General features: G+C 39.1%; 1 long non-coding RNA gene across 1 annotated transcript in view; it reads right to left on the bottom strand.

Annotated features, from left to right (window-relative positions):
• Positions 1-3,803: 3,803 nt before the first annotated feature.
• Positions 3,804-15,510, bottom strand: part of LOC148132122 (uncharacterized) — a 31,756-nt gene continuing 20,049 nt past the window's right edge. The window contains exon 3 of the long non-coding RNA XR_015747303.1: positions 3,804-4,825. This is a non-coding gene — a long non-coding RNA (uncharacterized LOC148132122). The remainder of the gene's footprint in view (positions 4,826-15,510) is intronic.

The following is a 15,510-nucleotide window of genomic DNA, read 5'->3' as shown; positions in this document are numbered from 1 at the left end:
GAATAGTAAACTAGATTTCCTCGCTGTTTCTGTCTTCCTTCTCCCCTCTATGCAATGTTTGCTAGTGGCAATAGGACTCTGTGAAATAAAGTCCTTGAACAGAAGTCTGAACCCAACTACTCTAGAAAATGTCATTATTTCCTATCAGAATATGTTCCAAAAGTCATTTAGGTCCTCTGCCAGTTTATTTCAAGCATTATATTGAATTGGAGAAGCCATTCTGCCCAGTGTTGTATCTATAAAGGGCAGGAAATATTCCAGTGGCCAAAATATGTAATTTACCTGAAGAAAAGAAGTATTTCAGAATCTGTGGCATCTGTAATTTTTATGATTATTTTTGACAGTGGGATTAATAAAGACTCTGTGCCAAATAAATTTGCTAACACTTGGTTGAGGTAACAAAGGTTTGATCTGAAATAGTAAAAGACAACTTCATATGTTAAATAAGTTACTGTTTTTCATCTTACAGAGTCGAAGGAGCCCTTAGAAATAGTATACCGTAGTAAAGAGAATTATAAACATTTCCATTTTTATATTGCTCTTGGATGGATTAAGATACTATTTGAGGCTTTAATTAATAGTTTCCATACAGCTATATCTAGCCAGCGGGACTAGCTGGTTACATATTTTTATGAGTTTTTTAAATTAATAATAACTGAGCACAGGTAAAATGTAAATGGTGTTAGATTTGAACCTATGGCAAGCTTATTGTGGATCCATATGATCTGTGGTACTCCAGCTATTCACTTTTCCAAGAGACAGGCATGGGGTGTGAAGGGCATTTATATTCAGACTATTAGGGAAAAGATATATCAGTCTTCCAGAACAAGACTGGCAGAGTTTTCAGCATCAAATACTGTACGTTACGTCAAGATAGATGATGACTTTTTTGGGTCTGGTGTTCAAATGTCTTATATGGGCATTGAAAGGGATTTTTTGATTCTTAAAGTCTATAGAGTCATCCAGGTCATGGTTGTCCCAAAAGTGCTTTTTCAGGAGGCAACAGGACTTCCTTGTTTTTTCTTTTGAAGATGTTTCGCTTCTCATACAAGAAGCTTCTTCAGCTCTGACAGGATAGTAGGTGCTATTTCTGGAATCTTCACTCCAGTCCGCAAGCTAGGGTGCATGATACAGCTACCTGATTGGCTGGCTGTCTGACAGCTGGGAATATAAAAGAGCTGTCAGTCGAAGCCGCCTCAGGTTGCCGTTAGCGCAGGGGGCAGTTAGTTGAATGCCTGTTGGCCACCCACAGTTAGAAATAAACCTTGTTAGCCACTGTTATTCTGAGTTGTCTCAGTTCTTCTCCTAACAGATCTAACAGTGGGGAATGGAAGGATGTATATTCCTTGCAAACAGCTGGTAATTTGCATCCTTTTAGAGGGTTGTTGAAGCACTTGAAGGTTTATCTGTGTCCTCAGGGTCACCAGAGTACTGCTCCTGGTTCCTGTAGTCTGCATTTTTTTCCTCTGAAGATCCATTCCTACTCTCACACCATTCAAAAGGTGTTCAGAGTTGAAGGAGCTTCTTGGATGAGATGCAAAACGTCTTCAAAAGAAAAAAAACAAGAAAGTCCAGTTGCCTCCTGAAAAAGCACTTTTGGGACAACCATAACCTGGATGACTGAGAGAATCTCTAAAGATTTGAGCTATAAAATTTGTGATGAGATTGGGGAAAGGTGGTTTATAATATTTAAGTATTACATACTGACCATCTTACATCTTCTTTGACTCCAAGTAAATATAGTTTTCATTAACCCTGGTACAATACAAAGTATTAATCATTATCCCAAAGGTGCTTTTCCAGAAGGCAACTGGACTTTCATAGTTCTTTCCAAGAAGCTTCTTTGATTCAACCATGACCCGGATGATTGGGAATCTCCATATTCATCATTATTATAGCCAAAGATTAGCTTTCACAGGTTGTTAGTTTCCTTTTGAAATCCATCTGATCCTAACCCTAGTATAAATATATATAGTACTTAATTCAGGGGTTACCACCTTCTCCTCCAAACAGCAAATAATCCTGAGGCACATTATAGTATAAATTACTGAGATTTTTTAATCTCCAGATTTTTTAAAATCAGCATATCAGTGGAGTCCAACACATGCTTCTTTGACTGCAACAAAACTGGTGAATTACTGCATTTAAGGTTAGAAACTTTAGAACTTTAGTTCTAACCTTGATTATTTAAGGTTAACCAATTAACCTTAATTAATATTTGCATGACAATCTTTTCAAATAGCAGTATAGAACATAATCACCTCTCATCATCATCAATATTACCATCAGCTGGAAAGTATATGAATGCTAAGCGGTATATAAAGAGGAAGATGAAAAGATGTATGTTGTCATATGGCTTCTAAAATCTACAAACTTGCAGTTTTGCCTAATTAATTAAATGAAAATGTTAGGGATTCCTCAACTAAAGAATAATTGCTAGACAAGTCTTATCCAATCCATATGCCATGGTACTTAAGCCAATAACATAATAGATTACACTTCTGTTCGTGGGGAGTGGATTTTTGGGTTGACTCCAGGCTGTGGAATGCATGACAGTGTGAATATAGAGGGAACTTTCTAAAGGATTCAGGATCTGTTAAATTTGGAAGGCACAAGTCTACCCGAAAAAAGGACACATTGATTCCAATAAGTGGAAGATTGAAGACTCACTTACCTTGCAAACTTTTTTTATTGCCAGTGGCCTCTTCAAGCAGATCTCTGCTGAGAAAGGAGGCCCAGAAGGCCATGCACGGCCGACCAGGCTTCCTTTTGCATCACCAGAGGTCTCATCAAGCCCTTTGCTGATGAGAAAGGAGGAAGCAGGCAAAGAAACAGGCTAGAGAGGAGACAGATCTTCATAAGATAAGTTATGAGGCATGACAGGATGGAGGGAAAGCAATTGTGGGGACTCCGGGGAGGGAAAATGAGTCGGGGGAGGCTTTGGGTGGCCTGAAGTAGGTGGCCTGTTCCATCACTAGGCCCTCCCATAGCCTCCCCCACGTGAGATACCTCATGTGCACTTAATGAGCTGTGCATTCAATTATCAAATGCATGAGCAAAAGCAGGGAGTGATCTCATTCAAGGTACGAGATTCACTCCCATGAATCCTCAGATTATGAATAGAATGGGCAGGCTTCATTGCATTCATAACTTGAGGATTACCTGTAGATCATTTTAGTGATGCCTAATTCTTTAAAAAGATCAAATATTATAAATAATTAGACAACTGATGTTAAAAACTAAATTCTAGTTATTAGAAGAAAGGAACAAATTTTACTAGTTTTGGATCATATGACATTTTGATTTTTCCAATAGAAAGTATTGCACACAACACTGGATCCCAAAGAGACTGTGTAAATCCTAGCTATGACTTGCAAAGAACATTTAACATGTCAGCAGCCTGGTTGGGAAACTTTTCAGCATGTAAATTCCAGATCATTTAATATCCAAGAATGATGGGAACAATGCAGATAGAGTTAAGAACTTTATGCAATATAGATTTCAATGAAATAATAAATCTAATTGGATTGAATTTTATCTACTGTATTTGATTATTTGCTATTAACTTAGATAATGTTTGCTTTGACTATGTAGTTTAAGAATTAGTCCATCCAGATGCACAAACAGAAAAGGAATGTTATAAACTAAAAATCATGATTGATCATTCATAATGAAAGATTGAGAGAATTAGTAAAGGAAGTAAATGTCACAGAAGATTCTGAATATGGAACTGAACATTTTTTGGAATTATCAAAAGTGGATCTTAGGAGAGGAAAAAGGACATGGAAGAAGAAAAAAGAAAGATGGTAAGAAAGAAAGAGGAACAATTTTAGGATTAAAATCATTAAAATCCTCCTGGGGTTAGGAGGAAATGTATGTTGGAAAATAGAATTTGAGGTACTTTAAAGCATTCAAAGTTCCATGTGATATCATAGCATGATAGTAATGTCAACTGCAACAAACCTACATGAAAATCACCTAATGAAATACAGTGATACCTCAGTATTTATCATTAATTGGTTCCAGGAGGCACAATGAGTACCACAAATGATGAATACCAAACCATTTTTCCCAATAAGGAATAATGTATTAACTCACAAGACAGTTGATATCAACAAGTCTAGCTTGTGCATTGAGTACCAAACAAATGATGGGACAGAATTGTCATGTCAAAATGCCCTGAGTACCAAATTCACTGAGTTTCAAAGCAGTTGAGTACCACGGTAACACTGTATAGCATTCCTGTGGGCTTCATACAGATCAGGGTTTTATCCTTTTTCACTGCAACTATGATGGTGATGATGAAAAAGATCACTTGGAAGGAAGGTCTACCCAGGCCTGGACTGCATTTTTAATGCCAAATGTATTATGCTGCTTAATATCTTGTTTAATATTGATATTGCTTATTTCTAAGATCAGGGCTAGTTATTACTAGAGCGGCATCTAAGCCCTGTAATCAAGGGAATAAATTCAATGCCAGTATTAAAGAAACCGATTGATTATATCTTTTTGACTCTTAAGAAGTACATAGAAGTCCATGATGACCTATCCCTAACATGGTCTTTCAGATCTCCCGATAATGTAGCAAATATTCATTGCTATTGTAACTTAGTCCATTGACCTTGCTGCTAATCATCCTCTTCTTCTCTTTCCTTTGGCCTTTTCCAGCACTGAAATCTTCTCCAGAGAGGTGGGTCTTCACATAATGTGTCCCAAAGTAGAATTATTTGAGCCCAGTCATTTGTGCAATGAGAATTCTGGGTGAATTTATTTGAACAATATTAACCATTTTGTTTTCATTTTCCCCGCTAGAGGGCACCTCAGTCTGCAGAAAAAAATAAAAATTAACAAACAGGTTAGGTGTATGATGCTATGGCATTCCCAGCAATTGCTGACTGTCAACATTTCCATTTCAAACATTTCAGATCAGGTTTCATTGCCACAGATATTAGCATCTCAGTGAGGAATGAGATGGTGATCCTTACAGAGCAATAAGTACTCAGAATTCAGTAGAGTTTTGCCAATACCATTTAGTGGTATTTAAACTAGTAAATAAGTAAACAGGTTTTAGGACATACATAGAAAATAATTGGTTACATATCCTTTTAGTATTAGCTGCAGAAACATGGGAAAAAATATAAAGGAGATATTTGTTCTAATAGTCAAATCTGATGGTGGTTATTGATGGACTGTAGCCAAAACAAATCATTAAAATGAGAGACTACAATTAACAACCTGAGCTATTTCAAAAATACAGCGCTAATAATAATTGAAAGAAAGTTAATGAGATTAAACTCCATTACTCCCAAACATGGTTGACACTTCATATTTAATTCCAATTTTAAAAGAATACTATATGATGCATAATGGAGAAGATTTCTTGTGGAAGCTAGCTAGCTAGGCCCCAAACCAGCTCCTGTCAGGGGAACAAGATTAAAAGAACCTCTAGGGTCCTCTCTTCATCCCCCAAAAAGAAGACCTAAATTTGCATAAAGACTAATTTTTTAATGACTACAAATTATACTCTGCTGCAGTTATGGAGACTCAGAATAGTTTGCGGTAGTAATATAATCTTTTGCAATCAATTAATGAAACTGAATTCAGTCCTTCAGGGAATAACATGATCTTATTTGTTCCCAAAATTCCCTCTAGAGAGCCACATTTTCTGGCTCTCCCAAGATTAGGTAAATATGAGAAGGGGATGTTGGGATCACTTACTCTATTTGCCCCAGTTTTTGTTAATAAATAAAACTTAGAAATAGAGGGAAGAATCAAACTGCATGCCAGATTTTCTCAGTTTCCTTTTCCTGCAAAAGATTGGATACTCCCCCTTCATCCTCAGTGTTTTTTTTTTGAGGGGGGGTGGTATTTTATACTTTATGATTATGAGAGTAGGAGATGCTGCTGTTGATTTGTTAGCATGGATTCTCCATCATTCTCCAGTGGCCATGTTATCCCAAATTTCTTAGTATGGAAAAGCCCCATGGGAGGAGATTTCTTATGCTTCTTATACTTTGTTTTCAGATTTTGTGGATTGTTGAGAAACTCGGGTGGAAAAAAATGCATAGTGGAAACAGAGATTCTCACATTTATCCATTGGTCATCTGATAGCTAAAGAAAATTCAACAAACCCACATCTCTCATATAAGAATTTTATCAGCTTTATCTTCTTACCTGTTTTGTTTTGGGTTTGTTTGTTTGTTGTTAAATAACAATGTTAAGGTAATTTCATTCTATCAAAATGAAAATAGTTTTTAAAAAGTGGAAATATTTTTCAGCTAGGCACTTTTTTAAATATCAAGAACCATTGATCTCCATTAGTGCTGGTGGTGTGGAGGTATTAATCAGCAGCCCCCATAAATAATATGAAGTTTTCTGTATTTTTATAGACACACAGACAAAAAGCTTTCTCATATTATTTCTGCCTGTCCCCTAACTGTTAAAGGCATAAAAAACCCATCTTGTTCCCCAAAGTATCCTCAAATGAATGAACAATATCAGCTGTTACAAACTGTCTCATATCTTAATACTTCAAAGGAATACTTCTCATACTGGGATTCATTAAGAAATGAAATGATAAGAAATTAAGTTGTAAATGTGAATAGGTATCCTAGCCTGGAATTGCAGAGAGAATGTTTTAAAAAGAAGATCATAGCTCAATGCCAAAAGGCCCTGCATTTACATCTGGACATTTCCAGGGACAGAATCAGAAGTGGTATTCAGCAGGTTCTGACCAGTTCTGGAGAACCAGTAGCGGAAATTTTGAGTAGTTCGGAGAACCGGCAAATACCACCTCTGACTGGCCCCACCCCCATCTATTCTCTGTCTCCCAAGTCCCAGCTGATTGGCTGGGTCTTCTTTTGTTGCCCTGCACAAGAGAATGGAGCTGGAAAGCAGGTTAGTGGGGTGGGGAGGGAATGGGATTTTGCAGTATCCATCCCCTGGAGTGGGGTGGGAATGGGGATTTTGCAGTATCCTTCCCCTGCCATGCCCACCAAGCCACCAGCAAGCCATGCCACACCCACAGAACTGGTAGTACAATTTTTTGAATCCCACCACTGGACAGAATGGGACCTTCGGGCTCCTACCCTTAACTGTGCCTCCTTCTCCTCCAGGCTTCCACTTCCGCCCATTTACCTCCAGATTTTCTCCTCTGCTGGCCCTCCTCTAGCCATTCACCCTGCCAATGGGCCTCCGCTCCTCCAGGGAAGATTACAAAAACTCCATCCTGAATCCATGGTAAATCAAACTAGATGGGCTAATGAGATAACCTGGTATAAGACATTTCCTACATACTGAGACAAGTTTTGGCTGGGATAGATCAAATGTATATAACCTAGTTCTATTGGTGTCACCACCACCACTACCACCAGAAAATAAAGATACCTTCACTTGCTGAAAATCTGAAATTGAATATTCGTTTCTGTACAGCTAATTAGTATTAGGAGCCTCTGTGGCACAGTGGTTAGAGTGCAGTACTGCAAGCTACTTCTACAGCCAGCTGCCTACAATTTGGCACTTCAAATCCCACCAGGCTCAAGGTTAACTCAGTCTTCCATCCTTCCGAGGATGGAACCAAATTATTGAGGGCAATATGCTGACTCTGTAAACCGCTTAGAGAAGGCTGTAAAGCACTATAAAGTGGTATATAAGTCTAAGTGCTATTGCTATTGCTATTATGCCAGTATGATGCCAGTTTCATAACCCATGAAAGTAAAGCATGTGGAATACTGCAATTGCACTCTTCCCATGTGGTTACAAACTGCCTGTTCTTTGAGACTTTAAAAGCTTATAAAACACAATTCTTTTTCATTTCCAGTCAATTATGGCTCACTTTCTCCCCACCCATGCATTTTCACATGTATATTTGTGGTTTCCACTCAGATCAAAGGAACTGATGCATCCACACTATTAAAGAATATCTAGCCAATTACTCATAGGTCCTATAAATTGTTATGTTCCCAAGCCTCCACCCTGAAATGTCAAAACGTTGGCCTTTCTGTGAGTGCTTTTTTTTTTCCTCATTAACTAAGCATTATGAAGCCCATTGAATGCACTGAGGCATACTTCTGAGTAAACATAATTGTGGCTGTGCTTTGAGCCTTGTAAACCAGTAGAGCCAGGCCAAAACAGAAAGCAAGGATTCTATTTTGCATTATGTTTTGCCTGGTTTACAAGATACCACGCAGAGAAAGAACCACAACATATTTGATACAAGATTCTTCCAGGTTTTTTTTTAAAATGACATCCATTTAAACTTCCTTGCAACCTGGATTGGGCGCAATCTCTTGCCCCCTCCACCCCTGCCTACTGAGTGTGATTCAAGTGATTCAAGCTGCTCTACTTAATTTTTCCAGGTATGCCGTTGCTGCTTATGTGAAGCTTACTGGAAAAATAATTATATATTTACAATTGCATTAATATGATACAACAGAGGAGGAGGAGGAGGAGGAGGAGGAGGAGGAGGAGGAGGAGGAGGAGGAGGAGGAGGAGGAGGAGGAGGAGGAGGAGGAGGAGGAGGAAATCTTCATCAGACCTGGAATAGATTTAAGTTGGGGAGGGAAACAGTCCAAATGTAGACAAACCACGTATATTGACACCTTGTTGTTGCAAATCAGCTGTAGATTTTGTCCTTATGTTAGCCACCTCCCTTCCCCAAGAGATGAAGTCCACTAGACTTGAAGTCTTGATATAAATTATAGGTAGCAAAGTTTAGAAGAACATGCATGTTAATAATTCTTGTAAATTAAAGTCCAAAATGTTGCCACAACAGGGCAAAGCCAAACTAACAACTACCTAATTCAATTGTGCTACTATGGCTGGAGGTCAATCAATCAATCAAAATAGAGCTGGAAGGTACCTTGGACGTCTCCTGGACCAAACCATTGGTGGGATTCAATTTTTTTTACTACCGGTTCTGTGGGCGTGGCTTGGTGGACATGGCAGGGGAAGGATACTGTAAAATCTCCAATCAGAGGTGGTATTTGTCGGTTCTCCAAACTACTCAAAATTTCTGCTACCGGTTGTCCAGAACTGGTCAGAACCTGCTGAATACCACCTCTGGTCCAAACCCCTGCTCAAGTGGGAGATGCTATACCATTTCAGACAAGTGACTTTGATGAAGTTTTCCCTTATTACTCTTTAGAAAATATATTTTTAAAAACGTCTCCCTTTTAATAGACTATTTGAATTTAGAGATTTTTCTGCTGCTGTTTTTAAGTACATATGTAGGCGAGTGGAGAAAATCCCAGATTTTCAAATCAGTACTGTGGAATTAAACTCATTAAGCAATTCTTACAGCTGTTCTATTGGGAAAGACTGAACTAGAGTTTCTGGCAAAACTGACAAGCTCTAATTTGTATATGAGCTACAGCTGGAGTGTCAAACTCACGGTGTCATGGCGTCATCACGTGACATATTGGGACTTTTCCCCCCTTCTCTAAACTGGGTGGGGGCGGGGCCAGCACGTGACGCATCTGGCCCATGGGCCATGACCCTGAGCTACGGGGACTTATAAAGCTCACCTTAAAGAAAAAAGGAAACTTTACAAGGTTCTACTTCTTCTTTGATTGATATTGCAAGCCAGAAAAGAATGGTCCCTGACCTTCATCTCGCTCTATACTGTACTGTTCTGGCAAACATAAATAACAAACATAAATTCTGATATATATATATATTTGAAACAGGATATTTTTAGAACAAGAAGTCTCTTTTATTATGCAAAACCTATTCACTAGACAACATAGTGAAGCAGCTTCTTACAGCAGCATGGATCTCTTATTAATAAAATTTTAAAATATTGTATAATTCTTCTACATAATGTTTAACAGAACCAAGCACTTATATGTCTAGGCAATCCCATTATGGAATGTTCCATTGCTTTTGACATTCAGTCTGGGTACCAACTTAATCTTAGCCTAAAGCAAGGAAAAGCAATCTTATGCCTTTGGACTTTAACTCTCATCAACAGCAGCCAGCAGGACTCGCATCAGAAGAGCATTGTGCTGTTTACCTCCTGATATCCCTGCCTTGTTAAGAATTCTTCTAGAACTTGATAAGAAAAGAAACAAGTTATACAGTCTGCATTGTTCATAAAGTTAGTAGGAAATAATCTTGTCCTTCAGATTAATGTCTAATGTTTTTTATCCAACCATTTAGCAACAACTTCCAGCTTGGGCTTTCAACTGATCAATAGCTATGATTCATTAATTTTATCATGGATCAATTCTGTATTTTTATGATTGAATTGTTTTCTATCAAATTGGAGAAGGGAAGAGATTCCATTTCTATCAAAGCAGAATCCAACTTCTAAATCCTACTCTTGACTAAATGTTTTGCAGGCAAAATTGTATTACAAATAAATGCCAACATCTTTGGATGATATGGTCAGGATCCTTCAATATTTTGAGGACACAAGTTAAATGTGGTATACAGCACTCATTCTGGGTTTGGAAACAAATTGCAACCAAAAAATTCTTCTAGGTGAAGTTATTGTGCAAAAGAATGGGTGGGAAGAACTCTGTGGAATAATTTATTTATTTATTTATCAAAGTTGTCACCTACCTCGTACTTCAGGGGACCCTGAGAAGCTTACATTAAGAATAATAATGACACATAGCCAGTTTATTAGAACAGAAGACACTGTTTTGGGATTTCATTTAATGCCATTACAAGTTTCTGTGATTTGCATAATATAATTTATGATGGTACACACTGTATACGTGGTATGCAAGATATGACATTTTCAGAGTCATATTCCAGAGTCATATTATCAAAATTCCACTGTGTTTTCTGCCTCCTTCAGTCAAATAATTTGTGATATCCATTGCTAACCATATTTCATGTCCCCTTGACAGCAGAGAGGGAAAAGGGCTTCTGAATGAAAGCATCTCCAACTTGATTCTTTACCATTTTTGCCATTGTAAAAATGAGGTTTTACAAATCTACTTAGGAACAAAGTCTGTAATGTAATCATATATAAAGTCCATTGACCACATAAAGATAGTCATCAACCAACTTCATGGAAGCTATAGAAATATTTATTTATTTCTCTCTCTCTCTCTCTTTCACTTTCCCTCTTTCTTTCCCGCTCTCTCTTACCTGTCCATTTCATATTCATGACTCTGGGGCTAACAACAGTTAAAAGCATTTTATAAACACATAACTATAAAAACAATACACATATAATCAGCAGCTGAAGTAAAAAAGAAAAAAACCCAACCATCAGTAACAAATCAGCATAACCATTAGGTATTTCCATCATCTCCCAAAGGTGCTTTTTCAAAAGCCAATTGAACTACTTTTCACTTATGGCTGTGGCACAGCTTATCCTCTTTCCTGGCTCCTTTCCTTGCTTCTGAATTGGAAGGCGATATTTTACTTGGCCCAACTCCTTGTGTAGAACTGAAAAATCAAAAGAAGTCTAGGGAAGCAGCAGTACTTTGAAACTGAGAGACAAGGGAGAAGACTGGGAAGGAATCTATTCCCAAGGATCTGAGGAAGTGGGGCGTATCTTCACATTTCAGAGCTTTCCTTTCCCACTTTGAATTCACAACTCTCTCTTTCACCGTATTCCTCTTTCCATTTTCCGCCTAGTGTTCATGTCCTGTGAGGTGGATTGTATAGAAAGATTGGTCCAAAGTTATTCTACGGGCCTCTCAATCTTCAATGTGGTCCCAGAAACCCCCAAATTTGCTACTGTGTTTAAAATGTCACCATGGCATCTATTATGAATTATGAAATATTCAGGTAATAGTGATAGGTGTATGAAGCTTTTTGTCCTGGCTCCTGTCAAAATACTCACTCAAGGGCTAAGTTCAATTATTGGCCTGAAAAAGGTCGCAAAGGATCCTGGTTTAGAATAATTTCCTTGGCAGATGGGAATGCAATAGCTCTGCCTCAGTCCTCGGGTAAGACTTATCTGAGTCAAGGGCTTTGGTGAACCCTCTGGCTGAGCCAGCTAGGAGCCAAGAGCATTTGTGAGACTGAAGCAGGAACTCTTGCATTTAGGGAGGGCTCTGAGGAAAACATCCTCTGCTTTTGAGCAGTCTACAGCTGATCTGAGTGGAAAAGCTAAACAAAACAAAACCTTAGATGGGAGACCACCAGGATATTTGGATGAGATGCTGATAGAGAATTCTAGGACTGCAAACTAGAGATCGGATTCAAGAAAACACCAGGCAGAAAGGCAATTGCAAAACCTATGGACATAGCCATGAAGTCAGTGGAAGGAGGCATTATCTCAGTCCGTTCCTCCCCTTTAAAAGGCAGCCCTGGACAAGAGGGCTTCTCTTCTTGTGCAGACCAGAGAAGGGAGCCATCCAATCCCTCGCTGCACTATAGGACTTCTTCTCCCCTTCGGTCTCAGGAGTCTGCCTTTCTCTTCTTCTCCCCTCCCTTGCTGTGGCTTACAAATGCATGGACCACTCTTCCCAGGAAAAAGATGCACCTTAGCATCGCTGCATCCAAAACAGGGCATCCCTTCCATAAAGCTGGGCTTCCCTAGTTTGACTCCAAGGGAGGCACCATCTGCCTATGCTTTATATATCAAGGATTCTGGTGCCTACAAGAGAAGGGGGAGAGGGGTATTTTTTTTTTGGGGGGGGGGGGTTGGCAGTTCTGTGGGTTCTACAGTTTATGCGAGTCTCACAGCCATAGGGGGTATTTAACTTTCTGCCCTAGTTGCTGTAATTCTCTCTCCAGTGGATATACAGTTCAGATCAGGTTCCTATTGCTGTGATGACAGGCATTCAGCAGGCACTATAATTGCAGAGTTAAAACAGCTCATTTTCTTACTGGCAAGCTGTAGTTAAAGAGGTGCTAGGAGGCAGCCTGGCTGTCTGCATCGAAACTGATCAAAGCCGTCAAAGGCATCTGGATTGCCTCTGCTTTCTTTCACCACCCTCCCCCTCCCCTTCTGCTGAAAAAAAAGGGGGGAGGGGGGAGAGATGAGGGGAAAAGAAGAAAAATTGGTTTAAAAAGTAATTTAAGAAGATGAATACCTATCCCTTTCCTGAGGCTAAAAGGTGGCCACTTATTAGAGATATTAAACCTATGCTGAGTGGGTTTTCTTATGCTGTTGTACACCATTTCTAATAAGAGAATTGGACCAGGGCACATAGCTACTTAGATGTCTATTTTCATTAAGTCCTGCTGTGCAAAATTTCTATGCAATTGAATTGGACTTTTCACACTTGAACTTATTTCCTGGAGGAGATGAAATTTTCTCACCTATGTATGGATCTGAAGAGTTCATCCCCCAGCCCACCCCCAAAATTATATCCTGGTCCCAGTCTGAAAGACAACAATAACATTGTTTTCCATATTCAGTTACTCTGAATTTAGGGTTATGGGTTTAATCTGAGTGGGGCGCAGCATTTACCATTTTCAGTGTTCCACTTTTTGCCTTCTCATGACTATTTCTGCAAAAGGGAAGCCCAATGATTCATGTTGGGCAGCTTCAAACTTGTAGCAGGAGGAGAAGGAGAACCGTGTGCCTCAGAAGGAGAATCCAGGGAGCAGAAGCAGAGATGGGCTGAATATTAGTTACTTTGAGATTTCTCAACATTCAGCTCAATATTTTCCTTGCCAGTTCTTTGTTCCCCCTGCCAGGCAGCTGTGCAGAAAAGAGACATTTCTATAAGCCTCTTTGGAACCACTCTTAATAACTTTCCAACTTTCCATAGAAAATGGCTTCCCAAAGGGTTTAAGACAAAAAAAAAACAGAGGCCAGGTTTTTATGACATATAGTAGTAGTAGAGAAGAAGAGGATTGGGTTCAGAGGAGTCAAGGTAAGTGAAATCCAACCCATGAAGCTTAAGCAGCGAAAAAGAGAGTGAGGGAAACTGTGACATGATATTTTTCTAGACAGTTGTTTGATGGGCACCTTGGAGGCAAGGGGGTGAGCTCCAGTGGTGAGATTCAAATTTTTTTACTACTGGTTCTGTGGGCGTGGCTTGATGGGTGTGGCTTGGTGGGTGTGGCAGGGGAAGGGTACTGTAAAATCTCCATTCCCATCCCACTCCAGGGGATGGATACTGCAAAATCCCATTCCCTCCCCACCCCACTGACCTCCTTTCCAGCTCCGTTCTCCTGTGCAGGGCAACAAAAGAAGACCCAGCTCATCAGCTGGGACTTGGGAGGCAGAGAATAGATGGGGGCGGGGCCAGTCAGAGGTGGTATTTCTAACTACTCAAAATTTCTCCAGAACTGGTCAGAACCTGCTGAATACCACCTCTGGTGAGCTCCCTCAGTTGCTGGTTGGAGACTTGACAGCAGGGGTATGTGAGAGAGAAGGAACCAATTCATTGAACCCAGAACAGCTTCTCTATTAAAGCAGAAACCATTGTATTAAGTAGAACTTTGGTTCCGTAGCATCCTACCTCCTTTCCTGTTTCACTCAGTGGAAATGCTGTCATCCTCCAGATACAAACAATCTTTGAAAGCAGTGAATGAATTAGTTCCAAAATACCTCTGAGAATTAGGCTGCAAATTGAGTTGAACAAATGAGTTGGCCCCATCACTTGCCTTTGTTTCATCAAATCCCTTGTTTCTAATTTGCAGAAATTATTAATATATTAGACCCATACTTGTCAGTATATTTTGTAGTTTCTGACTATTCCCTGAGGCTGCTCTTCTCTTGCTGTTTAATAAGATGTTTTATAAAGAAACCGGCTCCTGATATATCATTTACATTATGACTTTTCATTTGGCCTTTGAATGCTCATTTCCTTTAGGTGACATTCATTTCCTTGAAGAATGAAAAACTCTCCATTTCAGGTTATGGTATTTATTTGGCTCCCTCATTTATAAACAACAAAATTCCCACAAGCAGAATTTTAAAATTGCTAAGGGTAAAAAGGATTTCAGATGGAGTCCCTGATAGAAAATATACATGTGTAATGTTGTTCCTTTAGCCCAGCCTTCTTTTGCCTGTGGCCTTACAGCTACAGAGGCAACTGGCACAACTCTCTTCCAGATGGCAGCTGATTGAGAAGGTATACAGGTTCTAAAAGAGGCTGTATCTATTCAGAGTATAAGCAGGAAATACAATTCTGATATAAAAAGCTCCCTAACATACGAAACAATAGGATCTAGTATGCCTAATCTAATGAACAAAAGCACTAGAGATGACATAGTATCAGTTTTCCAGTACTTGAGGGCCTGTCATAGAGAATATACAATGGAAAGGATATAAATATTTTTTTTAAATACTATAACAAATAAAATCCATAAAACTTGTTGAAGTGATCCATGTAACTCAGGGGTATCAAACTTGCGATGCCACATTGTCGTCATGTGACATATCACAACTTTTTTTTTCCTTTTGCTAAATCGGGTGTGGGTGTGGCCAGCACATGATGTATCCACCCCTGGGCTACGAGTTTGACACCCCTGATGTGACTAAACCTATAATATCTGGTATCTATTACTCACTGTTCCACAATGTAGATATACACAAAGGATAAGTAAGAAAAATGGAATGGAGGAAGTAAATAACTTTGTGGCAAT

The sequence above is a fragment of the Notechis scutatus genome, chromosome 2 (assembly GCF_049901735.1).
Source record: "Notechis scutatus isolate UNSWTSFEM ecotype Mainland chromosome 2, rNotScu1.2, whole genome shotgun sequence".
Classification (NCBI taxonomy): Eukaryota; Metazoa; Chordata; class Lepidosauria; order Squamata; family Elapidae; genus Notechis; species Notechis scutatus.
This window is presented reverse-complemented; position numbering and strand designations above follow the sequence as displayed.